General features: G+C 45.4%; 1 non-coding gene across 1 annotated transcript; it reads left to right on the top strand.

Annotated features, from left to right (window-relative positions):
* The first annotated feature begins 12,428 nt into the window (after window positions 1-12,428).
* Window positions 12,429-12,535, top strand: LOC132426387 (U6 spliceosomal RNA). Its single transcript, XR_009519681.1, has one exon. It is a non-coding gene; the product is annotated as a U6 spliceosomal RNA (small nuclear RNA).
* Window positions 12,536-13,308: the final 773 nt, after the last annotated feature.

Raw genomic sequence — 13,308 nt, 5'->3', positions numbered from 1 at the left:
AAAGCCCAAATGTGAATGAAGAATAGGCAACTCCTTTGAAGGTCTTTTAACCCAGGATAACATGTTATCTGTCCAGGATAAGTGACATTTATCTCTTTATTAAACATTTTATTTATCAAATATTTATTAAATACCTCTGATGTGCCAGGTGCTGGGCTTGGTATGGGAGCTTCAGCCAGGAGTGAGACAGACACACCATCCTAGCCACACACAGCTTAAAGCAGACTGAAATGGTACATAAATGATTCATTTCTTACACGAGAAATAAATCAGTTTCAATTCTTATAATTGCTATGAAGAGGGACATGGGGGCCATGACAGGGGCCTCTGGGTGGGGAAACTTCCAGAGGAAGTAACAGCTAAGCTAAGATCTGGAGGATGAGTAGAGGCCCTCTGGGTATTGTGGGGAAGAGCATCACAGCAGAGGGAACAGCATGTGTAAGTCCTGAGGCAAGAAAGAACCTGGAGACTCAAGGGACGGCGTGAAGGCCAACGTCCCTGGAGGGCACTGAGTACGGGAATCAGTGTTGGGAGATGTGGTCAGGGAGGCTGGCCGTTCAGGAGGCTGGAAGGGGGGCACTTTGCATTTTCTTCTGAGTGCTGCTGGAGAGTTTTTAAGCAAGGGTGTGACCTGCCCTGGCATTGGTTCACTGTCTCTGCTTGTTTGGAAGGTTGATTGCAGGGTCACAGGTGAAGGGGAGAAAGACCAGTGAGGGAGCCCCAGGGAGCTGAGCATCACGATGAGCTGAAAAGTTCAAATGACAAAATCATCACATTCAGACAGAATTGGGGCTTGGGGCGATGGTTGGGGAAGGAGGGAAGAGAAAGAAGCCACCAGTGACTGGACACATGCTGTGTGTCAGGGTCACCTGCGTTGCTTCATGTGAATTTTCACACAAGACATGAAAAAGATTCTAACCCAGGGCCGACCACCCTTTCTGCTCTGTGATACCCGATGATTGACACCCTTGCTATGGTGGAGGGGGTCGTGCCAGGGAACCCCTCCTCACCTTTTGCTTCTTGCTGTTGAATTTTTGGGGTCTCCTGTCTCTGTGGGCTTCTTCTTGGAGCTTCCTGAAGACAGAAGTGACACTGTGGTTTCTTTGTCTAATGTTGCCCTTTCACTCCATGCCTCACCCTCGGCCCTGGCATCATCATTTTTCTGAGTCATCATTTGCGTCCATCCAGTCCCTGGATCTCTGATGAATGACTGCGGCATCTCATTGCACTCTGAGCTGATTGCACCTCCTGGCCCTGGGCCTCTGCTTGGCTCACGATGAGTTACAGGCATCCGAGGCTGGATGTCTCCGGATGACCTGTGCATACTGAGACCTGAGGCGACCACTGCAGCACTAGAGAGCTCGACAAGGAAATGTCCTCTGGGGTTGGGGTTGTGCCTCAAGACTCAAGGTAGAAACGGAGGAACTGAAACCCACAAACTTCCCTGCATCCTGGCCCACCATTGTTATTCCTATTACTTTTTGTTGTTAAGATCACTGAGATTTTTCGGTTGTACTTTTCTGCATGTTTTAATTTTCTTTTGGGTACGTGCTAAAAATGTCCAGCTTTTGCAACCCAGGCTAGCTGAGCAGGGCTGTGAGGTCACCGTCTCAGAGACTCTCAGGCACTGGCTTTCCCTTTGCGCTGAACCTTTCTGGGGACAGCAAGGTGCTGTGTGAGAATCTGGGCTTCGTGGACCAAGGCAGCTCTGGATTCGAACGCCAGTTTTGCCACTTTCCAGCTGGGTGATTTTGGACAAGTTACGTGACATCTCTGAGTCTTAGTTCTGTCTTCTTTAACATGGGGACGAGGAGACAGTAACGTTAGGATTACAGAATTTCATCCAAAATAATGTTGGGGGCATCTGGTAGGGTAGGCACCATGTAGGTGGTCTGGAAATCTTGGGTCCACTTTTTAAAAAATTTTATTGAAGTATAGTTTATCTACAATGTGTTCATTTCTGCTGTACAGCCAAGTGATTCAGTTATACATATATGTATATTCTTTTTCATATTATTTTTCACTATGGTTTATCACAGGATATTGAACATAGTTCCCTGTGCTATACAGGAGGACCTTGTTGTCTGGGTCCACTTTTTTTGGCCAAATCTTTACTTAGGTCAGGCTAGCTCTGTACTGAACCAAGGACCCTTCTAACGTCTAAGAAAAGGCAGCTCTGGAATTACACCCTCCTCTGTCTGTGTAGCAGACATGTTTGGGCCCTGATATGACATCTCCAAGCCTGTCTCTTCTCTCAGCTGCAGTGACTCATTCCAGGGCGCTCAGACCACGTTGTGCCCACCTCAAGCACGGGCTCCCATCCTCTAAGCAGGAAAGGGACTTCTGTGCGCTTCTTAGAAGCCTCAGGCTCTGCTTTTGGGGACACCCAAACCAAGACGGTTTTTATGAACATGCCGAATAATGGCTTTTGCCCTTGGGTAACTTATGCTGCTTTAGGGTGACCGGTTCTGCGTACTGGGGAAGGTGGGCAGGGGCTGTGGTGTGAGGGACACCAACCTGTCACCCGGGGTCCAGCTGAGCACAGAGCCTGCTCCACACCAGCCCTGCAGTGGGTAGAACGTATGTGGCTTTGCTTCACCCCCTCATTGTTGATTGGCCCACAGCTAGACACCTGACCCAAGCAGATCAATCAGAATTCTAGGATTTTTCACTCTGAAACTGAGAACCATTCTCTCTGGGCACGGGTTCCACAGTAACTTCAGGAGTTGTCAGTGTGTCAGTTCCCTGTCACCGTGAAGGAAGCCATTGCAGAGTAAGAAAGAAAAAAGTCACAGCCAAGGAGAAACAGAAAGGTGGTGAGAGCTTCCTGGCGATGCCTGTGTTGCTGGTGACAGCTGTGTGTGGAAACCACTCCATCCCTGCAGATGGGAGGGATCCTTTCCATGAGGTCCCATTTTTGCTTCAGCCACTTCAACTTCATTTCTGTCACAGGCAGTCAAATCATGTATACAGATACACAACCTGGTATTTCTCAGTAAAATTTACAATTTGGGGTACAGTGTATTCCCAACAGGTGAGTAAGTTGGCCCAAAAGGGATACTAAGGAGGAAGAGAGAGGAGAATAACATGGATTGACCTTCTAGAATGTTCCAGGCACTGAAGTCACCACTTTGTGTACATTTCCTAATGTGAGGGAAGAGTGAGTCTGGTAGGAGAAATGTAGCTGCAAGCAATAGAACCCCTTATTCACTCTTCAAGGAGTCAGAGCTGCATGGCCTCAAGGCTAGTCTGGCATCTCAGTGATACCAGTAACCACTCAGCTGCTTTCCCTCCTTCAGATCCACTGTCTGCCGCTTGTTGGTGTTTCTTCCTGCTGATAATTGCCTCATGGTCACAGCGGGACTGCTCCAGCTTCAGGCTTCACATCTGTGTCCTAAGAGGAAAGGGGAAGGCAAACCTTTCCCAGATGCCTCCAGCAGACTGTTTTGTACCTCATTGGCCAAATCTGCCCATAAATATGTCCCATGGCCATTCCTACCTGAGAGCCAATTTCCACCTTTCCAACCTCTAGGCTGGGAGGTGACAAAAGAAAAAGGGTTTGGGAAAAGCTGTGGGTTGGCCAACAACTTGTGTCTTTCCCTAGTAGTATGAGCACCAATAATATGCTGTGTCTCGGAATGGTAGGAACTGGATGTGAGTGGCCCTTAGAGGGTGGGGGAAAAGGATGCTAACAGGCAAGATGGAGGAGGACCTGACATGCCCATGGGAGCCACTGAAGATGCTTAAGCCAGGTGGAGGAGTGTCAGGACCAGAGTTACATTCTAGAAAGATGACCCTGGCTATTACCTGGAGGGTGGCTTGGAGGGGAATTGGACTGAAAGCAAGTTAGAGGTGTTCCCAGTGCCCATCCTGTGGATTGAACATAGTATTTACAGGCATAGAATTTAGAGTAACTCCTTCCTGAGCTATTTATTGGATCAAGGAAGTGACTGGACAGAAAAATGAGACTAAACTAAAACTCTTGAGAAATACAGAAGAATTTATCCTAGTGGAGAGAGAGACTATGATCTGGCGCCTACATCCGATTTTTCAGATGATGAAAGTGGCTCTTCTTTGCATTTCTGTGTGCGTAAGCAAATTCCAGGCCACATTAAGTTACTGACTCTGCCACATAAAACGAACTCAAGGTTGCATCCATGGGAGAGTGAGTGCAAATCACATTAACACTATAGAATAGGACGTTAGACTAAGTATTTCCAACAAGCGAAAAATGGGAAATACTGTTGTACATGTTCCTTCATATAGATCTGCTGGCCACATTAGAAAGGCTATAGTGTACTTACATATACTATTAAAAAATTCAAATTGTAAAGATTAATTTCAAGTGATGTACGCTTATTACAAAAAATGTATTAAATGGAGAAAAATTGTTAAGAAGAAAACATCAAAAACCATAAAAACAAATCACTGTTGCTATTTTGGCCCATGTCCTTTCTATCCCCATGGGTAAGTTTCCCTACGATATTCATAATCATAATCAATGTACAATTTTATATGCTGCTTTTTTTTGTTTGTTTTTTCGCGGTACATGGGCCTCTCACTGTTGTGGCCTCTCCCGCTGTGGAGCACAGGCTCCGGACGCACAGGCTCAGTGGCCATGGCTCACGGGCCCAGCCGCTCCACGGCATGTGGGATCCTCCCGGACCGGGGCACGAACCCGTGTCCCCTGCATCGGCAGGCGGACTCCCAGCCACCATGCCACCAGGGAAGCCCTATGCTGCTTTTATCTAATCTCATCTTGTAGGCTTTTTCCCCATGCTAACATAGTTTTTGTAAACTTCACTTCTCATGGTTACATAACACGAAACTTTCTTGACCCTGTTATTGATCATTTGAGTGGCTTCCTTTTCTCTTCATAATAAATAATGTGATGCTTATGATTGTGTATAAAATTTTGTCTTCATAGAAAACTATTTCTTGGATATTGATTCTCGGAAATGGGATTACTATCTCAAAGGGAACAACTATTTTTAAAGCCATTGATACCCACTGCTGATTCAGAAATTCAAACTCGTGATAAAAGTTCAGTTAAAGACAGACAATGCAGTGAGGAAACCTGCCTCTATATTCTCTCCCTTGGCAGTGAGTTTGGTCATTATGTCTGTGGACAATTTATTGCCTTATTTCTAAAGAGAATCAATATGCCCAGAAGACCTAGTATAATGAAATTCAGCAGGGCCTCAGCTCATGTAGGAATCCACCAATTAGATCAGAATGCTAAGAACAGTGAAAGTGAAAATAGTCCCAGTGAATCTTGATATTGAAGCACAGATTAGGGCATTTTGGGGGGAAAAAAGCATTTTATCTTTATCTATGTTTTTTGTATCCCGTACAATTAGGAAGCTCATGGAAAATGAATAGAGGTTGTTTCATAGTGTATGCTCTTTCCACATTACACACTAGCATGCTGACCCCCACTACCCTTACTCCAAATTTATTTCAAGAAGAATCATTGCACATCTGCCATTTTCCAGGAATTGTGCAGGCTGCTGGGGTTATACTCATCCTCTAGGATGTAGCCTGCGCCTCAGTTCTTTGCCCAGGCTCAGATGCTAGCTCTGCCGTTTGGTAAGGCCTCTGCTTGGTGCCCTCGTCATACTAGCCCTGTGATGGGTATTATTGCCCTCATTTACAGATGGGGAGACTTAGAGAGAGGTTAAGTATCGTGCCCAAGGTCACAGAGGTAGTGACCTCTGCACTTTGTCATCATGGCCCTTTATGAAAAAACAGGCGTGATTCTTTGAAAGTAATTTGGAAAAGCTGTTTAAGATGCTTTTTACACTGATCCTGGCCTATTTTATTTGTAAAGTCTATTTACTGCAGTTATAAAAACATCCCATTCATTCCAGTTCTCTCCTATCACTTTTGCAGAATTGGTATCTCTCTCTGTTTCATTCATTCATGCATTCTTTATGCATCCACTCTCCCCAAATACACACACACACACACACACACACACACAGTGGTGTGCTGGCGCTGGCTCCTCCTGGCTGGCCAGAGCTGCTTGTGAACATTGTCTACCAACTCCTCAGTGACATTATGATTTATAAAAAGAAATGTATATTTCATCTCCATCCACTGTTCCTGGCACATAGCTCCTAAAACGCTTGAAATTTCCTAACTGTTAAGATAAAGATGGCTGTGTTATGTTAATGAAATGATTTGGGGGAAGCCCCCAGGTAACCTGAAGGTGGGGGCTGGTTGCCAGGGGAAGCAACCACGTGATTAGAGGGTTGGAACTTTCAGTCCCACCCCGGAGATCTGGGGAGGAGAGAGGGCCTGGAGATTCAGTTCTATCACCAAGGGCCAATGATTTAATCAATCATGCCTATAAAATAAGCCTGTTAACAAACACAATTCGACTGAGTAAAGTTAAAGATCCAATTGGCTTTATTCAAGGATTCATGAATCAGGCAGCATCCCATCTAGCAAGTAGAAATGAGCTCCAAGGAGCTATACAAAGTAGAAGGCTTTTACAGACAGAGGGGGCAAGGACAAGGAAAAAGTGGATTGCCTCATCTTTTAGGAGAGGGATGAAGGGGTCTATCAGGGGGATTACCTCACTACTGCTAATCAGGAAATTCCAGACTGACTGGTTAAGACTACATTACTGGGAGAGGCTGAGACTGCAGTCAGGCTAGGTATGTTGTCTTGGTTTGCTGACATGGGGCTTAGCACAAGTGACTCCATTTGGGGCCTGTTGTTTCTTTATAACAAGGCTTTATATAAAAAAAAGATGGGTTCACAGAGCTTCCAGGTTGGTGAACCAGAACTCATCCATGTGCCTGGAGGACTGTGCACACCAAACTCCATGGGGACAGACATTCCTACACTGGGGACCCTTCTGAACCCAGCCCTATGTACCCTTCATCTGTATCCTTTACAACACCCTTTATAATAAACTGGTAAACATAAGCAAATGTTTCTTTGAGTTCTGTGAGCCCCTCTGGCAAATTAATCAAACATAAGGAGGGGGTCATAGGAACTTCCAATTTATAGCCAATTGGTCAGAAGCACAGGTAACAACATAGATTTGCAATTGGCATCTGAAGTGGGAGCAGTACTATGGGACTAAGCCCTTAACATGTGGGATCTGATGCTATGTTAAGGGTTAAGGGACATGGTACTGCTTTCAAGTTCAATAAGGAGGCACCAAAAAAGAAAAAAATAATGTGAGCAGCTTGAGGGAAGGGACTTTATTTCATTTTTCCTCTGACACCACAATAGGTTCTTGCCCAGTGCCAGGCACCTAGAAGTTTCTGGATCAACGATGGCATTAGTTAGGGGATTGGGAAGCTAGTCCAAGCTCACCCTTATCGATCAAGTTGCGTGATTACTGCGGGGTCGCCTTCTCTCTGGAGGTCTGTTTCCTCAAGTAATTATACAAGGCTTATTTTAGATGACTTCTTGAGAATAACTAGTATTCTAACTAAAACACCATGATTCACACCAAACCTGTTTATAGCATAATGTGTATCACAAACAGACATCATTTAAAGTACAAAAATTAACGGCCAGATGGAGCAGATTGAGAAGGTTCTTAAATGTTGAAGACTTCTGTTTGAAAAAAAAATCATGAATTTTGCATTCGATTCCATTTACCTGCAAGAAAATGCTGAATATTCCCTGAGGAAATATGTTGGAACTGGTTTGCATTCAATGAGAATCACATTAAGTTGATCCACATTTAATCAGTTCCTTGTCAGCATCTGCTCTGTTCAGCCACAGTTTCTCATCTGCTTGGGCCATTTCACATGCCTTTCTCTGTGGGCCCTGGAGTCTGATAGGTCTTGTTTAAAATCCCAGCCCCACCACTTACCTGCTATAGAATCTTGGGGAAATTTCTCTCTAAGCCTCTCAATGTCCTCCTCTGTAAATGGGGAAAATGATAAACATGGATCATGGGGAGTTGTGAGGATTCAGTGTGGTGATATCTGTCAAGGGCTCAGGGCAGTAGCTGACACATAGTAGGTGTGGTCCAGGATTGCTCTCCTTGTAACTCTTGGATTATCAAGTTCTGCCCCTGCTGGTCCTCCTACCTGGAGCACTGGCTCCCCAGGGAAGAGGCCCCCACAAAACCCTCCTCACCTCCATTTCCACAGACTCCCTCCTTCCTGGTCCTGATTGTCTTGTGGAGGCTGCAGTTCCTTCTGTCTTGTCCTGCAAGCTCCTGAGAGCACAAACTTTGCATTTGTGGAAATCTAGAGCATTCGACCCACTGTCTAGCATGTCCAGGGAGCTGAGCACCTGCTTAATTGACCAAGCTGGACTTGACATTCAGATGAGAGACACTAGAAAAAGGGAAGCGATTTCTGGCCCAGGAACTCCTCCTGATGAAGCATTGGTGGAATGGAAGCTCCTATTCCCCAAATACCCAGAGGAGAATAGAGTTGAAGGGAGAACCCACTGAACGTGCCCATCAGTGCCAGGAGCACTTGCCATCAAGCACCGACTCATTCGTTCCAACCCTAGGCACCTAACACTGCTTGTGCAACCAAGACAAGCACACTCGGTGTGCAAAGAGGTTGTGTGGCTGCTGCGTGAAGTGGAAGGGTTTGCCTTTCGACAGATGAGATAAGACAGGGGGGCTCGACATTACAGTGTCCTGGAGGTCTTGCTAAGGAGCTTGGTTTTATCCTAAGAGCAGAGAAAGACAGGGAGTGGAAGCAAGGGAGTGATGTGACCAGCTTTCTAGTAATTCTGACAGCTGTTTAGAGAGTGGATTGGGGTGGGGCCAGCCTGGCAGCAGGGAGCCTGGTTAGGAAGCTGTTTCAGTGATTCAGGTAAGAGATGGTGGTGGTCTGGGCTGGGGCAGAGGAGGAGAGGGAACAGCGAATACCAGTTCTGTACTTCCCAAGTGTCTTTAACCTGTGAAGTAGGTCAATTCAGCACTGCTTTGATTTACAGATCACAGCAAGAGAAAGGGCAGTGACACAGTGGTCCCTGAGTATGACTTTCTCATCTCATCTATACCTCCCCCTAAAAAAGGCTGCATGACCTTGGGTGTTAAGTGAATGGTGTCAAGGACAGTCATGTCTGTGTGGGCCCCTCTTGTCAGAGTGCATTCTCTCATTGAGGAGCTCTTGTCTTCACAAAGGTCTGGAACTAAGTAGGGCATGGACTAGTGTCCCCATTTTTGCCCTCATTTTCTTATACCCAAGGGCTTCCCCTCTCCCCATCACGTGGTTGTCTCCCTGCCTGGGATCTCCACCATTATCTGCTCAGACATTTGCTTCCCCCAACGGACTAGGAGGTGAAGCTGCAGCCTAGTCCTCTCCAACTCCTCTGGGCATATAAATGCCTGCTGTTGTTTTATAGAATCATCGATTCTAGGATTGGAAGGGAGCTTAGAGTCTGCTGGTTAAGTGTTCCTCCAAGTGCAGTAGTTCCCCCTGATATCCACACATCTGCAGTGCATTGAGCACACTCTTCCCCCAAGAGGCAGTCCTGGCATCTCAGGTGGATCACCTTCGTGACTCCTTTTTCTGACCCTCCACAGCCACTGATATTTCTGTGAAGCCAGCATTTCATTCTGTCTGACCTTACAGTTTACCTGTCTGTTTTGCTCACTCAACTGTGAGGCCTTTGAGGACTAAGATGCATGTGTTTTATTCATCTCAACATTCCCCAAAGCCTTGTACACAGTGTCTGGCATAGAGTAGGTACTTGATAACAACTAAATGACTGAATGAATGGACAAATGAGTAAATGAACGAGTGAGTGAGTGGTTAGCTTTCAGTGTTAGAAAGTTCTTCTTTACCCTCAGCTGAAACAGTTTTCCTGCTAACCACCACTTTCTGAGCTGAAGTTCATACCACACAGGATCACACTTTCCTCTTCCCCGTGGTGGCTTCTCACCTGGTGGAACCACAGCAACCTGCTTATGTTCTTCAAACATACCAACCTGTTCCTGATAAGCTTTTTCCCACTTTAAGCATTTTATACATCTGCCCTTTCTGCCTAGGACACTTGACTCTCATTTCTTTAATGGCCTTCTTGTCATTTGGGTCTTAGCTCAGATATCACCTCCTCAAAAAGACCATTTCTAACCACTCAATCTAGAGTAACTCCCTTTGCCCCTTCACCTCTTTATCTCTCTGTGCTGATTTGGGGTGATTTCCTCTGATTCATCTTCCAGTTCACTAAATCTCTCTTCATCTGTGTCTGTCTAACCTGCTGACTGAGGTCTCATATCAGTTACTCTACTTTCATTCATAGAATGTATATGTGAATATTGTAAGCATTCTTATTTTAAAATCCTTTTTAGAATCTCTGTGTAATGCCCCAATAGAGATTTCTCCAATTTATTGTATCTGATCATCTCTCAGGAGTTGAGTATTTTTGTAATTGTTGTAATTTTTAAGATGTAACTTTATCAGGAATTATCATCTATGAGTGAGCCACATGTGTTACAGAGGTGACCTACCATGTTCATGAATCCTGGAAGAGTTGTTAATTTCTTTTTATTTATTTATTTAATTTTTGGCTGCGTTGAGTCTTCGTTGCTGTGCATGGGCTTTCTCTAGTTGCAGTGAGTGGGGCTACTCTTTGTTGTGGTACGTGGGCTTCTCACTGCGGTGGCTTCTCTTGTTGTGGAGCACAGGCTCTAGGTGCATGAGCTTCAGTAGTTGTGGCACGCAGGCTCAGTAGTTGTGGCTCATGGGCTCTAGGGTGCAGGCTCATTAGTTGTGGCACACGGGCTTTGTTGCTCTGCGGCATGTGGGATCTTCGGGGACCAGGGCTCGAACCCATGTCCCCTGCACTGGCAGGCGGATTCTTAACCACTGAGCCACCAAGGAAGCCCTACATTAATTTCTTGATGAATGCAAGATCAGTGCAAGGATTTGGGCACCGACCTTGTGCATGATGTAGGCAAGAGATGATGATTTCTTGTGTTTGGTCTCCCTCACCTGATTCCAGCGACATTAACTTTACATGTTTGCTTTGTCCTCAGACTGGAGCATCACCCAGTTCAGTGATACCCAGATGCCAGGTTCTTAATGCATGTACTTACTGTATAAAAACCACCCAGCTAAATACATGAGCATGGGACTCAGTGAAAACACAGATTTCTGAGATTCATTTCCTGGGTACTGATTACATAAGTCTGGGCTTGAGCCTGGGAATATGAATTTTTATACAGCTTTCCATATGATTCTGAGGTATAGTGAAGTTTCGGTACCAGTGGTCCTATAAGCTTTAAGGATTGTAGTTGGATTTATTTTTGTCTTGTTTATTTCCTTTAAATAAAAGGATTGAAAGCAGCTTACAAGATATATGTAAATACATTTTGAAAAGCAGACTTAAAAACCACCTACACAAATAAATAACCTAAGCAAGTGAGATCTGACTTTACCCCAAGACTGGAGACACACAGGGTAACGCTGTGGTTGGCGTCCTCACCAACATCCTCATCTTGGATGTGGCTGTGAGCGAGGTGTGAGCCATTATTATCCATCTCTAGAGACCCTCAACATTAAAAGCCCAACTAAGTGAAATCAATTATGGAAGTAACAATAGAACTGCAAAGGGATGCTGCTCTTTGATAGGGTTTTAATGTTTCTGGGGTCCCCTTCTGCAAACTGTCAGATTGCTCAAATACACCTATTGGTCTGGCAACACCCAAGAAGACTCCTCCTGGCAAACTGATCTGCCTTGCTGAGTCCTCCCAGCCCATGTTCCCACAGAAGCCAAGACACCTCTTGGCTTCTGCCCAGGCTGTTTCCTCTGCCCAGAGGCAGTCCTCCTCCACCTTCTTCATTTCCTTCCTTCCTTTTGTCCTTCATTAATTAAGCCCTTATCATGTCCCAGCACTACACCGGAGCCCCCCAACTTCCCTCCATCCCAGTGTCTGCCACACTGCAGACCTTCCCAGCCTCATCTCCTGTGATACTTCCCCTCACTTCCCTGGTCTGTCCACGCTGGCTTCCTGTGCTCCCTTCCTCTCTCTGCAGGACCTTTGCACAGGCTGTGTCAGTCTTCCGCCTGGAATGCTCCTCTCCCCTCACATTCCTGCTGTCCCCCACCTAAATTGTTCCTTCCTGGCACCCTGCAGTTGTCTTACTCTGCCCTCCTTCACATCTGGGACATAACATTTCTTTTGTGATTCCTAGGTTGCCCTCTGTCTCCTTGACCACAAGAGAGCAAGCACTGTAACCTCAATGCCTGGCACCGAGCCTGACATACAGCAGGTGCCTGATAACTTTGTGAAATGGGTGAAAGAAGACAGCCTTGAGAACCTCAATCTCTCTCTTCCTTTGGATCAAGTCGTTCTTAAACTTCTTTTGGCCATTGGCCCCTTTGAGAGTCTCACGAAACCTAGAAACCCTCTCTGTACAGAGATACATGAATACTTCTTCACATAAAACTCCCATATTGTTTCAAGGTTCAAAAACACCCCAGATAAAGTGCTTGCTTCGGCAGTACATATACTAAAATTGGAACAATACAGAGTAGATTAGCATGGCCCCTGCACAGAGATGACATGCAAATTAATGAAGTGTTCCATATTTCTGTTTGGGATTAGCAGAAACAAACTATTATACATAGGATGGATAAACAACAAGGCCCTACTGTATAGCACAGGAAACTATATTCAGTATCCTGTGATAAACCATAATGGAAAAGAATATGAAAATGAATATATATGTATAACTGAATCACTTTGCTGTACGGCAGAAATTAACACAACATTGTAAAGCAACTATACTTCAATAAAATATTTTTAAAATTCCAGATAAAAAGGGCATTGTTTATTCTAAGCTAAGGTACTTTTCTAGAGAGAGCAGCTTATGAATTGTATACACGTATCATGATTTAAACCCAACACAACTTGAGATGAATGTGAGACTCCCAGCATCTTAAAAGCTTATGTGTTCAGATGGCTTCATGTAGATACCATGCTGGTTGGTGTGTTCCCTTTAAGAACTCATCTCCCTGGGTTTTTTTTTGTTGTTGTTGTTGTTGCAGGAAAGAAGACAGCACAGAGGCAAGCACACCAAACTGGAAAATATTTACATCCCTCCCAACTGACTAGCGGAGCCGAGGTGGCCCCATGATTTGCGATCCCTTCCAGGGAGCTGAGCTACAAGCCAAACGACCATCTTCCTATTTCAAGTCACTCTTGACAACGTCTCTACTCTGTATAATACCAACCAGGGAACCAAAGAGATGGCTGTTAACTGTCAGAAGCCCGTACGTATTGGCACAGAGTGGCGGAAGGAGCCGGGGGCTGGAGTCCCAAGGTCCTGGCTGGCTCAGCCACTCCTAAGCTTTGTTCCTGCACGG

This window comes from Delphinus delphis, chromosome 5 (genome assembly GCF_949987515.2).
Source record: "Delphinus delphis chromosome 5, mDelDel1.2, whole genome shotgun sequence".
Classification (NCBI taxonomy): domain Eukaryota; kingdom Metazoa; phylum Chordata; class Mammalia; order Artiodactyla; family Delphinidae; genus Delphinus; species Delphinus delphis.
This window is presented reverse-complemented; position numbering and strand designations above follow the sequence as displayed.